Consider the following 15,585-nt stretch of genomic DNA (forward strand, 5'->3'; position numbering starts at 1 on the left):
TGAAAGTACTCGTCCACCTTCGTGGCGAGCGCCTCCAGTTGCTCGGGTGATCCCACCCCCTCCGCGAAGGCCACTAACCGCGCCCTTGCGGCAACGTCCACCTCCCGGCGTCCCCTAGATCGGGGTCTACCGGTTGGTGGCGCGCCGGACGCATCGTCGCGACCCCCACCTCGGGGATGGGGCACCCTAGATTGCCGCGGGGCCCGAGGCTGAGACGCCCCGCCTACCCGCTCGCAAGCAGCCGGGAGGCCCGATGTCGCTGTCCCGCGCCGCCGCCCCACGGTCGCTGCAGGTGCACGACCGCCTCTGGTACCCGCACGACACCCACGTGTCGCACTCACCGGGTGGCTTTCCCGAATGCTCGACGGGGCCATCCTCACCGGAGCCTCCACGACGACGCTGCCCCGGGATGATGACGCGGGCGGGTCCCGCGCGCCTCCACACCTGCACACACAAATACACCCCCGGTTACGCCCGGGGGAGTCAATAATATTGTCATTAATGACCGGACTAGATGCCCGGTCGGTCAGTGAATAAAATCTATTTTCTGACAATAAATTATCTAAGTTGAGGCCCCCTTCCTCTTCCCTGGGGAGCCTCGGTGACCTTCGGGTGGAGGTAACCGGAGCCTCCACCCGCGGGGACGGCTGCCTTGGGGCCTCCTCTTCCCCCGACGAATCCGTGGTGGTTATTGTGCGGTCCACCCACCGCCTTCTCGCCGCTCCTGGTGTTGGTCCAGTCCGTCCCCTCGCGGCGCTCGTGTGGCTATTCCTGCTGCTGCTGCTGCTGCTACTACTGCTGCTGCTGCCACTGCCGCTGCTGCCGATGCAGCGGCGCCTCCTTCTCGTCGTTGTCCTGGCCGGTCCCTCCTCAGACACGGCCGCCGGCGCTCTCTCATCGTCCGACGATGACGACGATGACTCATGGATGGTGGGGAGGGGCCTGGGCGAAGGTAGGGACCTCCTCTTCTCGGTCCCCTCCCCACGCGCCTCCACCCGAAGGGACACCCCGGTGGTCTGGGTGTCCCCTCTGCCCCCCGGAGGGGACAGGCGTCCCCTGATAGGCCTCTTCGCGGACGACCCGGGCGGGAGGGACGTCGCCCGAGTCGTCCTGGCTGGCGGGGTGGAGGCGCGGCCCGTGGCTGGCGGCGTCCGCGCCGCGACGGTGACCGCCACAGGTGACACGACGGCCACCGTCATTATAGGCGAGCCACGGACCGATGTCGTCATCGTCGTGGTAGTAAGCGTGGCCGGAGCGCTGCAGGGCGTTGGTGGAGGGCCCTGCAGTGGTGGTGTCGCTGGGGGGGCGCTGGAGGTGGTGGACGCGCCCCCCATCCTCTTCGCTGCCGCCCGCGTTATCCTGGGCAACGCGGGCGGGAGAGACGTAGCTCTGGTGTTTCTTGACACCACCGCCGCTCCAGCCACGGCGGACGGGCTGCCCCGGGTGACCTCCGCGAAGGTTGTGGAGGGGGTCACCTTCCTCGATGGGAGGATGCGTCGGGGCGGGTCGGGTTGGGGAGGCTCGGTCGACGCCCGCCTCTTCCTCCCAGCTGCTGCGGGCGCCGCCGGGCTCTTCTTCCCCCTTGCGGGGGCAGGGGGCGTGGTGGTAGAGCCCCCTGAAATCCTCCCCTTGGGCCCCGACCCGCTGCTGGTCCTGGTGGAGTTGGGGCTCGCCTCGTCCGCGGAGGAGCGCCGGCTTCGCTGGAATAGCGCCGCGAGGGTGACGGAGCTTCTCGTCGCGGCGCTGGATCCCACCGTGGTAGTAGTAGTAGTGGTAGTGGTGGTGGATCTCACTGTCCTTGTCGTTTTTCCGGCGGTGGGTGGACGAGTTCCTCGCCGGGGTTGCGTGGTGGTGTTAGCGATTGTCCTCTTTGACGTACTCGAGGAGGCCCCCTTCGACGCTGTAGATGTTGTTGTTGTTGTTGTTGTCGTCGTCGTTGTTGATGTTATGGCTGCGGTGGAGGCAGCCGTCCCCGTTGCTCTGAAAACGTTTAAGCGAGCAGTAGTTGTTCGTGGTCTGGTGGAGGCGCACGTCGTTGCGCCCCCACAGGTCACCGGGGAAACACCCAAGGGGGGGAAAGAGACCTCGCTCTCGACGGATAACTCCGTCACGTCAAGAGGTCGCGACTCGGCAACGCTGTCGCCGGGCGTTGCGCGGGCGGCACTCCCTGCAAGGGAGTTGTGTCTAACGGAGACACACGGACCCCCGGTGGCTGGATGACGGACCTGGTGGTGCGCCTTCACCTTCTTCAGCGCATACGCGCTGTCGTCGGCGAAGCCGCACTCAGCGCAGGTCCATCGCTTTATCGCACCGGGGTGATGAAGTTTCAGGTGTTTAAATAAATCCGTGTGTCTCAGATAGACACACGCTCCCTTTTTGCACGCAGTTCTGCCGACAAAGCAGAACGGGCAAGGAAATTCTGCCGGGAACGGGTACAATAGCTTCACCACGCATTCACCATTACTAGAATTCACACTGCTATTTGTACCCGCCATCGTTACGATAGTGTCGCAACGCAATCGCTCGGCTCGTCTAATAAGATAATAAGTCGAAATAATAAAACAAACGCTCACCGGAGCAAACACAAACGGTTAACGGTCGAGCGAACGAACACGTAAGACAAAGGACAAATTGAATAAATAAGTATATACACAGAATAGACAACGGACAATCCCGAACGCGAACGCGAATAAATTAATCACTTAATACGAATTAACGACGACGGAGAATCTAATAAAATAAATAGAATAAAATAATATAAAACAATTCCGCTGTGCCCGGTGGACACAGCCCCGCACGAACGAACCGTGCTTCGCGTACGTGACTAGTAACCGCAAACGGTTTAACTTTCCACGACACTCCACACGGCCTGGAAAACTCCGGACCGCGACGTATCGAGTTACACGGGGTGTAAAGGGCCTCCGTGTACCCCGATCTCTTAATTAAAACAAATAAACGGTGAATTTAATTAACTAATTGCTGCTATTTCGCAGCGACGACCCGTAAAATCGAGCAAAAAACTCGAATTACGGGCGTACGTGCAAAGTCTAACACCCAAAACACGGAGAGGTCGAATTCAAAACCAACGGCTATAAGTGTAAAGTTTACACTTATAACCGGGTATAAGGTCAGACAAACCGATTCTACTCGGATTCAAACTCCTCGGAGGTCGAAATGGTCGACCTAGGAGGAGGGACGTCACGTATGGACGTCTAACGTCTACCCGATGCGTTCAACACCACCGCATCGGGAGCACTTTAAACTAACTACGCGGAAGGGACCTCCACCGAAATTCCAAGTGCCAGACTTACCAAGTCCAGAGTCCACCAGCAAGCCGAACGCACTGAACACTGCACCAAACACGAGCACAGCACGCGCGACGCGGATGATAACGCGACACTCCGGTGAGCGAGTCGAACACAGGTTAAAACGAATACTTATAGCTACTGATGGATAAATCAAAGTGCGTGGGTTTGACTAGATAAAAACTGATCTTTGGAAAAGGCTTATTGAGCCGGTCCCAGAGGCACTGCAATACTGGGTCGACTCGCGGCGGAGGTGGAGCAAGCCCCAGCGGTCCGCCTTTTTCCAAAAATCAGGTTAATATTCTGACTCCTAATGAGGAGTGTATCAGATATTAAGCTGATAAGAACAGATAAACGCTTCTTTATTTTCAACTAATGTTCCCCTGAGGCCGAAGCCCCAGGGGTATACATGAATTATACAATTTGATTTCGTGGGTATTCCGCACGATATGGATACTTATATAATTTTGATAACACTTTGTAGGGGAGTAGCCCCGTAACAACGTCTTATGTATTACAATATTATTAACAATAGTATATATAATATGTATCAAGCATATAAAATCTTTGGTAGGTTATACAATTAACGTAACACAAAAGGGGGCATAGAGCCAAGAAGAACAAAACATAATATTAACAATAATAATATAGTCCTTTGGTCATCAAAGTGCGGAACTGCGCTTACTGTAGTCAACCATTTATGGTCAAGGGGCGCGTGCATTCCCGTAAAGACGGCTGTTGAGTGCATATCTCCATATACACTAAGTAAGCAAGAACCTCGATTTGATACTGGATCGCCACTACTTGTGTTTATTCGTGCATATTTATTGGTTTAGCTTAGTTTCATTTGTCCCTAAGGGGGTAAATATATATGTATAGTTAGCTAACCAACTAGGTAAGTCGTAGATAAGTAGTGTATATATAGATAGAATAAATAGATAAATAATTACTACGAACATAAATGGAAGAGAAAGACAATAAAATAAATAGAAAAGAAAAATAAAATAAGTAGAAAGAAAAGATTTATCTGAGCAGTCGTGGAGGCTGTGGCGATCCTTCCCGTCCATAGTCAGTGCCAGCGCTCCTCAACCGCAGGTGTGGAGGCCCTAAGGATCCGCAGGCGACACCACCCCAGGGACGCGGGCGCCTCCACTGCTCCCGCTCAGCGCCGCCGATGTTGACTCCGCCTCGGACGTACCCCGCGGAGCCCGGTACTGACGCACCCCGGATACGTGCTCCACGTAAATATCCCTGGACCAAGCTATTGTCTCGGATATCATGAGACGCCTCATCAGCGCTGCATAACGCTGAGAGACGCGCAGCAGGTCCAGGACAAACTCGTTCCCCGGGTCCCACGCGCCCAGGGCGCCGACGACGAACGCATCTACGTGGACTCGGTAGCCGCGCCTCCGCAATGATTCGGCGAGGGGTTGATACTTGCGTATCTTCCCCATCCTCGCCTCCTCAATTGCCTCGAGAGTGTTCTCGAAAGGCACGGCCACGTCGACCACGACGATGTTTTTCGACAGCCCGTGCTCCACGACGATGTCGGGACGCAGGGCTGCCAGCTCGCCGTCGACTCCCGGGACGCGCTTGTTGACCCGGAGCTCACCTGGCAGACGGACAGCCGTCACGAGCCTACGAACGAGGTTGTCATGCCGCAGCTGCCGGGCAGCGGAGTGAGGACCGCAGTGGGAGAGCACGTGGGGAAGGCCCTCGAACTCATGCCCGCAACGCCGGCAACGCTTGTCACCGGTCCCCCACCGACGTGCTCCATTTAGCGGCAACACGTCGAGGCGGGCCCGGTGAACGAAGCGCCAATCAGCGAAGCGGACAAACCCCCCGGTGCGCAGAAAGTGGTTACTGACCGCGCAACGGGAGGTCGCGTCGAAAACCTTCCCCTGGTCAGGCTTCCGAAGAAGCCTTTCCAGGTAGCACTCTCCCACTGCTGCCCTCAGCCTCCGCGTGACTTGGCCCTTGGCAGCAGGCGGCACAACAACGCTACGCCCATTCCGGGAGCGGCACACAACCGAGAGCTCTTCACGGACCTCGTCCCACCTCCAACTAAATCCAAGCCGCGCACATGAACGAATTCCGACGTTCCTTACTCGCGACCAGAACGAAGCTCGGCCCGCCGATGGCCTCGCCATCTCGCCCGACAAAGAGCCGGAGAGATAGTCGGCAAGGCCCCTGCTCCCAAGGGTCCGACCGGCCTTCTCCCGCACGGCGTCACACAGCGCTGACCTGGCCAAGTCCGCGACGACCGGATCGCTCGCATTCAATAACCTGAACGCGTGCGACACGGTCGCCACGTCGGCCAGATCCACCAGCGGGAGAAGGCCGCACCCACCCCAAGCGGGGGGGATATAGACCAGCTCCGCACTGGCACGCTGCGGGAGGTGCAACCACCTCTTTACCGTGCGTTTGATGACCCTGTCGGCATCGGCTAAAGCGGTTCTTCGCACGTGGCCTCCCCTGAACGCGAAATCGAGGCGTGGCAACAAGAATGTCGCCACGGTCTCGATTTTTTGCCAGGGGGCGAGCAGGGAATCGTCGACCGCGCGAAGATCTACTAACAAGGCTTGGATCGTCGGATACGGGGTTTGGTCGATCCGAACCCCGGTCGGCACTCCCAGATGCTCGTAACTCTGCCCCTCCGACAGGGCAGGAACGAGTCCCCCGACTAGACGGAACTCGGTGCTAGCGACTCTCCCGTCCCCTCTGATGTGCAGGGTTGCACACTTCGAGGGGTTGAAGGAGAGCCCCAGCTGCCGAGCCGTCCCCTCTGCTGCTTGCAACAGCCTTCCCATTCCGTCGACGGATGACGCGACGAGTGCCACGTCGTCTGCGTACGCCAGGGCTGTCACCTTATGCCCTCTCACACTCAGACCCTCCACCGAGTCCACGGCCCCGCGAACCATGGCCTCAATGGAAAGGTCGAATAGGATCGGGCTAAGTGGGCAGCCCTGCCTCACCCCCGACTTCATGGGGATCCAGGGCGTGTACCCTTCAGCGGTACGGACCCGCGTCGCCACGCCGTCGTAAAGGCTGGCGACGATGTTGATGAGCGGCCGGGGAGCGCCGGCACCGGCCAGCGAATCGATGATGGTGGCGTGGGGAACCGAACCGAAAGCGTTGGCCAGATCCAACCACGCCACCACCACCTCCCTACGCTGCTTACGAGCGGCAGCCATGGCCTGCTGAAGCACAAAGTTGTGCTCCAGACAGCCTTCGAAGGGCAAGAAGCCCTTCTGTGCTTGGCTGAGCCGCTTGTTGACTACGGCCCAACGAGTGAGCCGATCGGCGACGACCGCCGCGAAGAGCTTGGGGGTGACATCACCCAGGGCGATAGGCCTCCAATTCGATAGGTCCTCGCGATCACCCTTCTTGAAAAGGAGGACGGTGTTGGACTGCTTCCAGCGCCCCGGAATCTTCTCCATGCGGCGGCAGGTGTTGAATACCGCCGTAAGGAGGACCGCTCCTGGGTCCCCCCTCCGTAGGTCACCATAGGTCAGACCGTCGGGTCCGGCGGAAGAAGCAAGCTTCATCCGCTTTAGCCGACGGCTGACCTCGGCTTCCGTGAAGGGGGAAACCAGGGCATCGTTCGACTCAGTGGTCGGGTCCTCCCCATAGAGAGAGGGAAGGCTACCAGGGCGGGCTCGGAGCGAATAAACGTTGGTAAAGTGCTCCTGGACCCGTTCCAGGGGCACACTGCAATGGGGAGATTCTCCGGCGAGAATCTCCCGCACCGCGCGCTTCCGATCCGCCCTGAAGAGACGTTGAATTCGGGTAGCCTCCCCTACGCGATCCGGGACGCTGGGAGGGCCATCGCTCACCATCGAATTGGCCACATCGCCCCGACGCCCCTCACTCCCCGCGACCGGCCGGCGCCGACCGGCCCCCCCGTTGGAGGCGGCACTCCGTGCGCCAGCCCCGGGTCCCGCGGCCCTCCGCCCCTGAAAGTACTCGTCCACCTTCGTGGCGAGCGCCTCCAGTTGCTCGGGTGATCCCACCCCCTCCGCGAAGGCCACTAACCGCGCCCTTGCGGCAACGTCCACCTCCCGGCGTCCCCTAGATCGGGGTCTACCGGTTGGTGGCGCGCCGGACGCAGCGTCGCGACCTCCACCTCGGGGATGGGGCACCCTAGATTGCCGCGGGGCCCGAGGCTGAGACGCCCCGCCTACCCGCTCGCAAGCAGCCGGGAGGCCCGATGTCGCTGTCCCGCGCCGCCGCCCCACGGTCGCTGCAGGTGCACGACCGCCTCTGGCACCCGCGCGATACCCACGTGTCGCACTCACCGGGTGGCTTTCCCGAATGCTCGACGGGGCCGTCCTCACCGGAGCCTCCACGACGACGCTGCCCCGGGATGATGACGCGGGCGGGTCCCGCGCGCCTCCACACCTGCACACACAAACACACCCCCGGTTTCGCCCGGGGGAGTCAATAAAATTGTCATTAATGACCGGACTAATTGCCCGGTCAGTCAAAGGATAAAAACGATTTTCTGATAATAAATTATCTAGGTTGAGGCCCCCTTCCCCCTCCCTGGGGAGCCTCGGTGACCTTCGAGTGGAGGGACCGGTTCCCTCCACCCGCGGGGACGGCTGCCTTGGGGCCTCCTCTTCCCCCGACGAATCCGTGGTGGAGGTAATGGTGCGGTCCACCCACCGCCTTCTCCTCGCCGCTCCTGGTGTCGTGGATGTCCGTCCCCTCGCGGCGCTCGTATGGCTGTTCCTGCTGTTGTTGCTGCTGCTGCTACTGCTGCTGCTGCTGCCGCTGCTCCTGATGCAGCGGCGCCTCCTCGTTGTCCTGGCCGGTCCCTCCTCAGGAACGGCCGCCGGCGCTCTCTCATCGTCCGACGATGACGACGATGACTCATGGATGGTGGGGAGGGGCCTGGGCGAAGGTAGGGACCTCCTCTTCTCGGTCCCCTCCCCACGCGCCTCCACCCGAAGGGACACCCCGGTGGTCTGGGTGGCCCCTCTGCCCCCCGGAGGGGACAGGCGTCCCCTGATAGGCCTCTTCGCGGACGACCCGGGCGGGAGGGACGTCGCCCGAGTCGTCCTGGCTGGCGGGGTGGAGGCGCGGCCCGTGGCTGGCGGCGTCCGCGCCGCGACGGTGACCGCCACAGGTGACACGACGGCCACCGTCATTATAGGCGAGCCACGGACCGATGTCGTCATCGTCGTGGTAGTAAGCGTGGCCGGAGCGCTGCAGGGCGTGGGTGGTGGGCCCTGCAGTGGTGGTGTCGCTGGGGGGGCGCTGGAGGTGGTGGACGCGCCCCCCATCCTCTTGGCTGCCGCCCGCGTTATCCTGGGCAACGCGGGCGGGAGAGACGTCGCTCTTGTACTCCTTGACACCACCGCCGCTCCAGCCACGGCGGACGGGCTGCCCCGGGTGACCTCCGCGAAGGTGGTGGTTGGGGTCACTTTCCTTGACGGAAGAATTCTTCTGGGCGGGTCGGGTTGGGGAGGCTCGGTCGACGCCCGCCTCTTCCTCCCAGCTGCTGCGGGCGCCGCCGGACTCCTCTTCCCCCTTGCGGGGGCAGGGGGCGTGGTGGAGGTGCCCCCTGAAATCCTCCCCTTGGGCCCCGACCCGCTGCTGGTCCTTGTGGTATTGGGGCTCGCCTCGTCCGCGGAGGAGCGCCGGCTTCGTTGAAGGAACGCCGCGAGGGTGACGGAGCTCCGTGTCGCGGCGCTGCTCCCCACTACCGTCGTTGTCGTGGTCGTTGTGGCTGTAGTGGTGGAGCTCCTTGTGGTCCTTGTTTTCCCGGCGGTGGGTGGACGAGTTCCTCGCCGGGGTTGCGTGGTGGTATTGGCTGTTGTCCTCTTTGACGTGTTCGAGGAGGCCCCCTTCGACGCTGTAGTTGTTGCTGTTGTTGTTGTTGTCGTCGTTGTTGTTGTTGTTGCTGCGGTGGAGGCAGCCGTCCCCGATGCTCTGGAAACATTTGAGCTCTTAACTAGTGTGGTTCGTGGTCCGGTGGAGGCACACGTAGTTGTGCCCCCACAGGTCACCGGGGAAACACCCAGGGGGGGAAAGGAGACCTCGCTCTCGGTGGAGAGATCCACCACGTCACGAGGTCGCGACTCGGCAACGCTATCGCCGGGCGTTGCGCGGGCGGCACTCCCTGCAAGGGAGTTGTGTCTAACGGAGACACACGGACCCCCGGTGGCTGGATGACGGACCTGGTGGTGCGCCTTCACCTTCTTCAGCGCATACGCGCTGTCGTCGGAGAAGCCGCACTCAGCGCAGGTCCATCTTTTGATAGCACCGGGGTGATGTAATTTTAGATGTTTGAATAAATCCGTGTGTCTCAGATAGACACACGCTCCCTTTCTGCACACCGTTCTGCCGACGAAGCAGAAGGGGCAGGGAAATTCGGCAGGGAACGGGTAATGCAGTATCACCACGCTATTCTCACTTGAACTTGTATTATTACTGCTATTACCCGCCATCGTGAAGATAGTGTCGCAACGCAAACACTCGGCTCGTCGAAATAAAATAAATAATAATCAAAATAATAAAACAAAACGCTCACCGGAGCGAAACACAAACGGTAACGGTCGGAACGGGACGAACACGTAAGACGAAGGACAAATTGAATAAATAAGTATATACACAGAATAGACAACGGACAACGCGAACGCGAACGCGAATAAATTAATCACTTAATACGAATTAACGACGACGGAGAATCTAATAAAATAAATAGAATAAAATAATATAAAACAATTCCGCTGTGCCCGGTGGACACAGCCCCGCACGAACGAACCGTGCTTCACGTACGTGACCAGCAACCGCGACGGTTTAACTTTTCACGATACACTCCACACGGCCTGGAAAACTCCGGAAACGCGAAGTATCGAGTTACACGGGGTGTAAAGGGCCTCCGTGTACCCCGATCTCTTAATTAAAGCAAATAAATCGGTGAATTTAATTAATCTAGAGCTGCTATTACGCAGCGACGACCCGTAAAATCGAGCAAAAAACTCGAATTACGGGCGTACGTGCAAACAGTCTAACACCCAAAACACGGAGAGGTCGAATTCAAACCCAACGGCTATAAGTGTAAAGTTTACACTTATAACCGGGTATAAGGACGAACAAACCGAATCTACTCGGATTCAAACTCCTCGGAGGTCGAAATGGTCGACCTAGGAGGAGGGACGTCACGTATGGACGTCTAACGTCTACCCGATGCGTTCAACACCACCGCCTCGGGAGCACTTTAAACTAATCACGCGAAATGGGACCTCCACCGAAATTCCAAGTGTCAGACTTACCAAGTCCGAAGTCCACCAGCAAGCCGAACGCACTGAACACTGCACCACACACGGACACAGCACGCGCGACGCGGATGATAACGCGACACTCCGGTGAGCGAGTCGGAAGAACACAGAATAAAATGATACTTAAAAAGCTACTGACGGAGAAGATCAAGTGTGTGTTTGACTAGATAAAAAAAAAAAAAAAAAAAAAAAAAAAACTGATCTTTGGAAACTCTTATTGAGCCGGTCCCAGAGGCACTGCAATACTGGGTCGACTCGCGGCGGAGGTGGAGCAAGCCCCAGCGGTCCGCCTTTTTCCAAAAATCAGGTTAATATTCTGACTCCTAATGAGGAGTGTATCAGATATTAAGCTGATAAGAACAGATAAGACGTTTATTTAACAATTAATGTTCCCCCGGGGCCGAAGCCCCAGGGGTATACACTTGTTTTACAGGATAATTCGTGTTATTTCCGCACAAATTCAATCACAAAATATATATATATATTACATAGGATAGTGCTGTGTGGGACAAGTCCCTAAAGCGTCCAATGTGAATGTAACAGATTTTTAGTTAGGTGAACATTGCATCGTTCAATAAGTTATCGCAATATATCAACAAACATCGTGACACAAGGCACGGTTTAACAAATCAACTTTTCGATAAAATGTCAATATAATAACATAGATGTAAAGTATAGAATATAGGGAAAAAAAAAAAATATATAATTAGTGTATAAATAATATATCCTCTTCAGCATAGTATGACGCGTAGCACGATGGACTCAATGGATTCAGAGCATCAGTGTGCGGATATACGCCTTACTGCAGTCACTCGAGTAGGGTCAAGAGGTACTAGCCGCCGCCGAGAGGCCCCGAGAAACAGTAATTAGAGCTCAGGTTGTAATAGAATAAAATAAGACAATAAATACAGTAAAATAAGATAGAGTGATAGAGTCAGATGGAATAAAATAGTACCTGGTACAGTGGAGCAAGGTACGCGCATAAGAAATAAGAAGGAAGCATTGAAAGGCGAAATGAGAAAGAATAGATTATTATGAGATAAAACAGCATAGAATGAGTAAACTAACTAAAATAAAATAGAGTCTGATAGGTAAAATAAGTAGATAGATAGAATAAAATACAATATAATAGAGTCCAATGAAATAAGATAAACTAAAGTAGAATGAACAAGGTAAGTTAAATAGATAAATAAATAGGGTAAGTTAAGTTAATTTAGTTCCCATTTCGCGTGGAGGCAATAAGAGCGCGAACCATCACAATAAAACCGAACAAAATAGAATAAATTAATATAGTAAATTAAAATGAACCCGAGCTTACTCCAGACCCTCGCGGCCAGTCCTCTCCGCCCGCAGATGTGGAGGCCCTAAGGATCCGCAGGCGACACCGCCCCAGGGACGCGGGCGCCTCCACTGCTCCCGCTCAGCGCCGCCGATGTCGACTCCGCCTCAGACGTACCCCGTGGAGCCCGGTACTGACGCACCCCGGATACATGCTCCACGTAGATATCTCTGGACCAGGCTATTGTCTCAGATATCATGAGACGCCTCATCAGCGCTGCATAACGCTGAGAGACGCGCAGCAGGTCCAGGACAAACTCGTTCCCCGGGTCCCACGCGCCCAGGGCGCCGACGACGAACGCATCTACGTGGACTCGGTAGCCGCGCCTCCGCAATGATTCGGCGAGGGGCTGATACTTACGTATCTTCGCCATCCTCGCCTCCTCAATTGCCTCGAGAGTGTTCTCGAAAGGCACGGCCACGTCGACCACGACGATGTTTTTCGACAGCCCGTGCTCCACGACGATGTCGGGACGCAGGGCTGCCAGCTCGCCGTCGACTCCCGGGACGCGCTTATTGACCCGGAGCTCCCCTGGCAGACGGGCAGCCGCCACGAGCCTATGAACGAGGCTGTCATGCCGCAGCTGCCGGGCAGCGGAGTGAGGACCGCAGTGGGAGAGCACGTGGGGAAGGCCCTCGAACTCATGCCCGCAACGCCGGCAACGCTTGTCACCGGTCCCCCACCGACGTGCTCCATTTAGCGGCAACACGTCGAGGCGGGCCCGGTGAACGAAGCGCCAATCAGCGAAGCGGACAAACCCCCCGGTGCGCAGAAAGTGGTTACTGACCGCGCAACGGGAGGTCGCGTCGAAAACCTTCCCCTGGTCGGGCTTCCGAAGAAGCCTTTCCAGGTAGCACTCTCCCACTGCTGCCCTCAGCCTCCGCGTGACTTGGCCCTTGGCAGCAGGCGGCACAACAACGCTACGCCCATTCCGGGAGCGACAAACGACCGAGAGTTCTTCACGAACCTCGTCCCATCTCCAACTGAATCCCAGCCGCGCACATGAACGAATCCCGACGTTCCTTACCCGCGACCAGAACGAAGCCCGGCCCGCCGATGGCCTCGCCATCTCGCCCGACAAAGAGCCGGAGAGATAGTCGGCAAGGCCCCTGCTCCCAAGGGTCCGACCGGCCTTCTCCCGCACGGCGTCACACAGCGCTGACCTGGCCAAGTCCGCAACGACCGGATCGCTCGCGTTCAATAACCTGAACGCGTGCGACACGGTCGCCACGTCAGCCAGATCCACCAGCGGGAGAAGGCCGCACCCACCCCAAGCGGGGGGGATATAGACCAGCTCCGCACTGGCACGCTGCGGGAGGTGCAACCACCTCTTTACCGTGCGTTTGATGACCCTGTCGGCATCGGCTAAAGCGGTTCTTCGCACGTGGCCTCCCCTGAACGCGAAATCGAGGCGTGGCAACAAGAATGTCGCCACGGTCTCGATTTTTTGCCAGGGGGCGAGCAGGGAATCGTCGACCGCGCGAAGATCTACTAGTAAGGCTTGGATCGTCGGATACGGGGTTTGGTCGATCCGAACCCCGGTCGGCACTCCCAGATGCTCGTAACTCTGCCCCTCCGACAGGGCAGGCACGAGTCCCCCGACTAGACGGAACTCGGTGCCAGCGACCCTCCCGTCCCCTCTAATGTGCAGGGTTGCACACTTCGAGGGGTTGAAGGAGAGCCCCAGCTGCCGAGCCGTCCCCTCTGCTGCTTGCAACAGCCTTCCCATTCCGTCGACGGATGACGCGACGAGTGCCACGTCGTCTGCGTACGCCAGGGCTGTCACCTTATGCCCTCTCACACTCAGACCCTCCACCGAGTCCACGGCCCCGCGAACCATGGCCTCAATGGAAAGGTCGAATAGGATCGGGCTAAGTGGGCAGCCCTGCCTCACCCCCGACTTCATGGGGATCCAGGGCGTGTACCCTTCAGCGGTACGGACCCGCGTCGCCACGCCGTCGTAAAGGCTGGCGACGATGTTGATGAGCGGCCGGGGAGCGCCGGCACCGGCCAGCGAATCGATGATGGTGGCGTGGGGAACCGAACCGAAAGCGTTGGCCAGATCCAACCACGCCACCACCACCTCCCTACGCTGCTTACGAGCGGCAGCCATGGCCTGCTGAAGCACAAAGTTGTGCTCCAGACAGCCTTCGAAGGGCAAGAAGCCCTTCTGTGCTTGGCTGAGCCGCTTGTTGACTACGGCCCAACGAGTGAGCCGATCGGCGACGACCGCCGCGAAGAGCTTGGGGGTGACATCACCCAGGGCGATAGGCCTCCAATTCGATAGGTCCTCGCGATCACCCTTCTTGAAAAGGAGGACGGTGTTGGACTTCTTCCAGCGCCCCGGAATCTTCTCCATGCGGCGGCAGGTGTTGAATACCGCCGTAAGGAGGACCGCTCCTGGGTCCCCCCTCCGTAGGTCACCATAGGTCAGACCGTCGGGTCCGGCGGAAGAAGCAAGCTTCATCCGCTTTAGCCGACGGCTGACCTCGGCTTCCGTGAAGGGGGAAACCAGGGCATCGTTCGACTCAGTGGTCGGGTCCTCCCCATAGAGAGAGGGAAGGCTACCAGGGCGGGCTCGGAGCGAGTAAACGTTCGTAAAGTGCTCCTGGACCCGTTCCAGGGGCACACTGCAATGGGGAGATTCTCCGGCGAGAATCTCCCGCACCGCGCGCTTCCGATCCGCCCTGAAGAGACGTTGGATTCGGGTAGCCTCCCCTACGCGATCCGGGACGCTGGGAGGGCCATCGCTCACCATCGAATTGGCCACATCGCCCCGACGCCCCTCACTCTCCGCGACCGGCCGGCGCCGACCGGCCCCCCCGTTGGAGGCGGCACTCCGTGCGCCAGCCCCGGGTCCCGCGGCCCTCCGCCCCTGAAAGTACTCGTCCACCTTCGTGGCGAGCGCCTCCAGTTGCTCGGGTGTTCCCACCCCCTCCGCGAAGGCCACTAACCGCGCCCTTGCGGCAACGTCCACCTCCCGGCGTCCCCTAGATCGGGGTCTACCGGTCGGTGGCGCGCCGGACGCAGCGTCGCGACCTCCACCTCGGGAATGGGGCACCCTAGATTGCCGCGGGGCCCGAGGCCGAGACGCCCCGCCTACCCGCTCGCAAGCAGCCGGGAGGCCCGATGTCGCTGTCCCGCGCCGCCGCCCCACGGTCGCTGCAGGTGCACGACCGCCTCTGGTACCCGCACGACATCCACGTGTTGCACTCACCGGGTGGCTTTCCCGAATGCTCGACGGGGCCGTCCTCACCGGAGCCTCCACGACGACGCTGCCCCGGGATGATGACGCGGGCGGGTCCCGCGCGCCTCCACACCTGCACACACAAATACACCCCCGGTTTCGCCCGGGGGAGTCAGTAATCTGATCAAAATTGACCGGGCTAGACGCCCGGTCGGTCAAAGGATAAAATCTATTTTCTAACAATAAATTATCTAAACTGAGGCCCCCCTCCCCCTCCCTGGGGAGCCTCGGTGACCTTCGGGTGGAGGTAACCGGGGCCTCCACCCGCGGGGACGGCTGCCTTGGGGCCTCCTCTTCCCCCGACGAATCCGTGGTGGTTATGGTACGGTCCACCCACCGCCTTCTCCTCGCCGCTCCTGGTGTCGTGGATGTCCGTCCCCTCGCGGCGCTCGTATGGCTGTTCCT

The 15,585-nt window shown here is 58.7% G+C and overlaps 2 pseudogenes; both read right to left on the reverse strand.

The window, feature by feature from the left end:
- Window positions 1–3,504: 3,504 nt before the first annotated feature.
- On the reverse strand, window positions 3,505–3,684 carry LOC143432128 (U2 spliceosomal RNA; annotated as a pseudogene).
- Window positions 3,685–10,806: 7,122 nt separating this feature from the next.
- Window positions 10,807–10,984, reverse strand: LOC143432109 (U2 spliceosomal RNA; annotated as a pseudogene).
- Between the last annotated feature and the right edge of the window lie 4,601 nt (window positions 10,985–15,585).

This window comes from Xylocopa sonorina, unplaced genomic scaffold (genome assembly GCF_050948175.1).
Source record: "Xylocopa sonorina isolate GNS202 unplaced genomic scaffold, iyXylSono1_principal scaffold0027, whole genome shotgun sequence".
Lineage (NCBI taxonomy): Eukaryota > Metazoa > Arthropoda > Insecta > Hymenoptera > Apidae > Xylocopa > Xylocopa sonorina.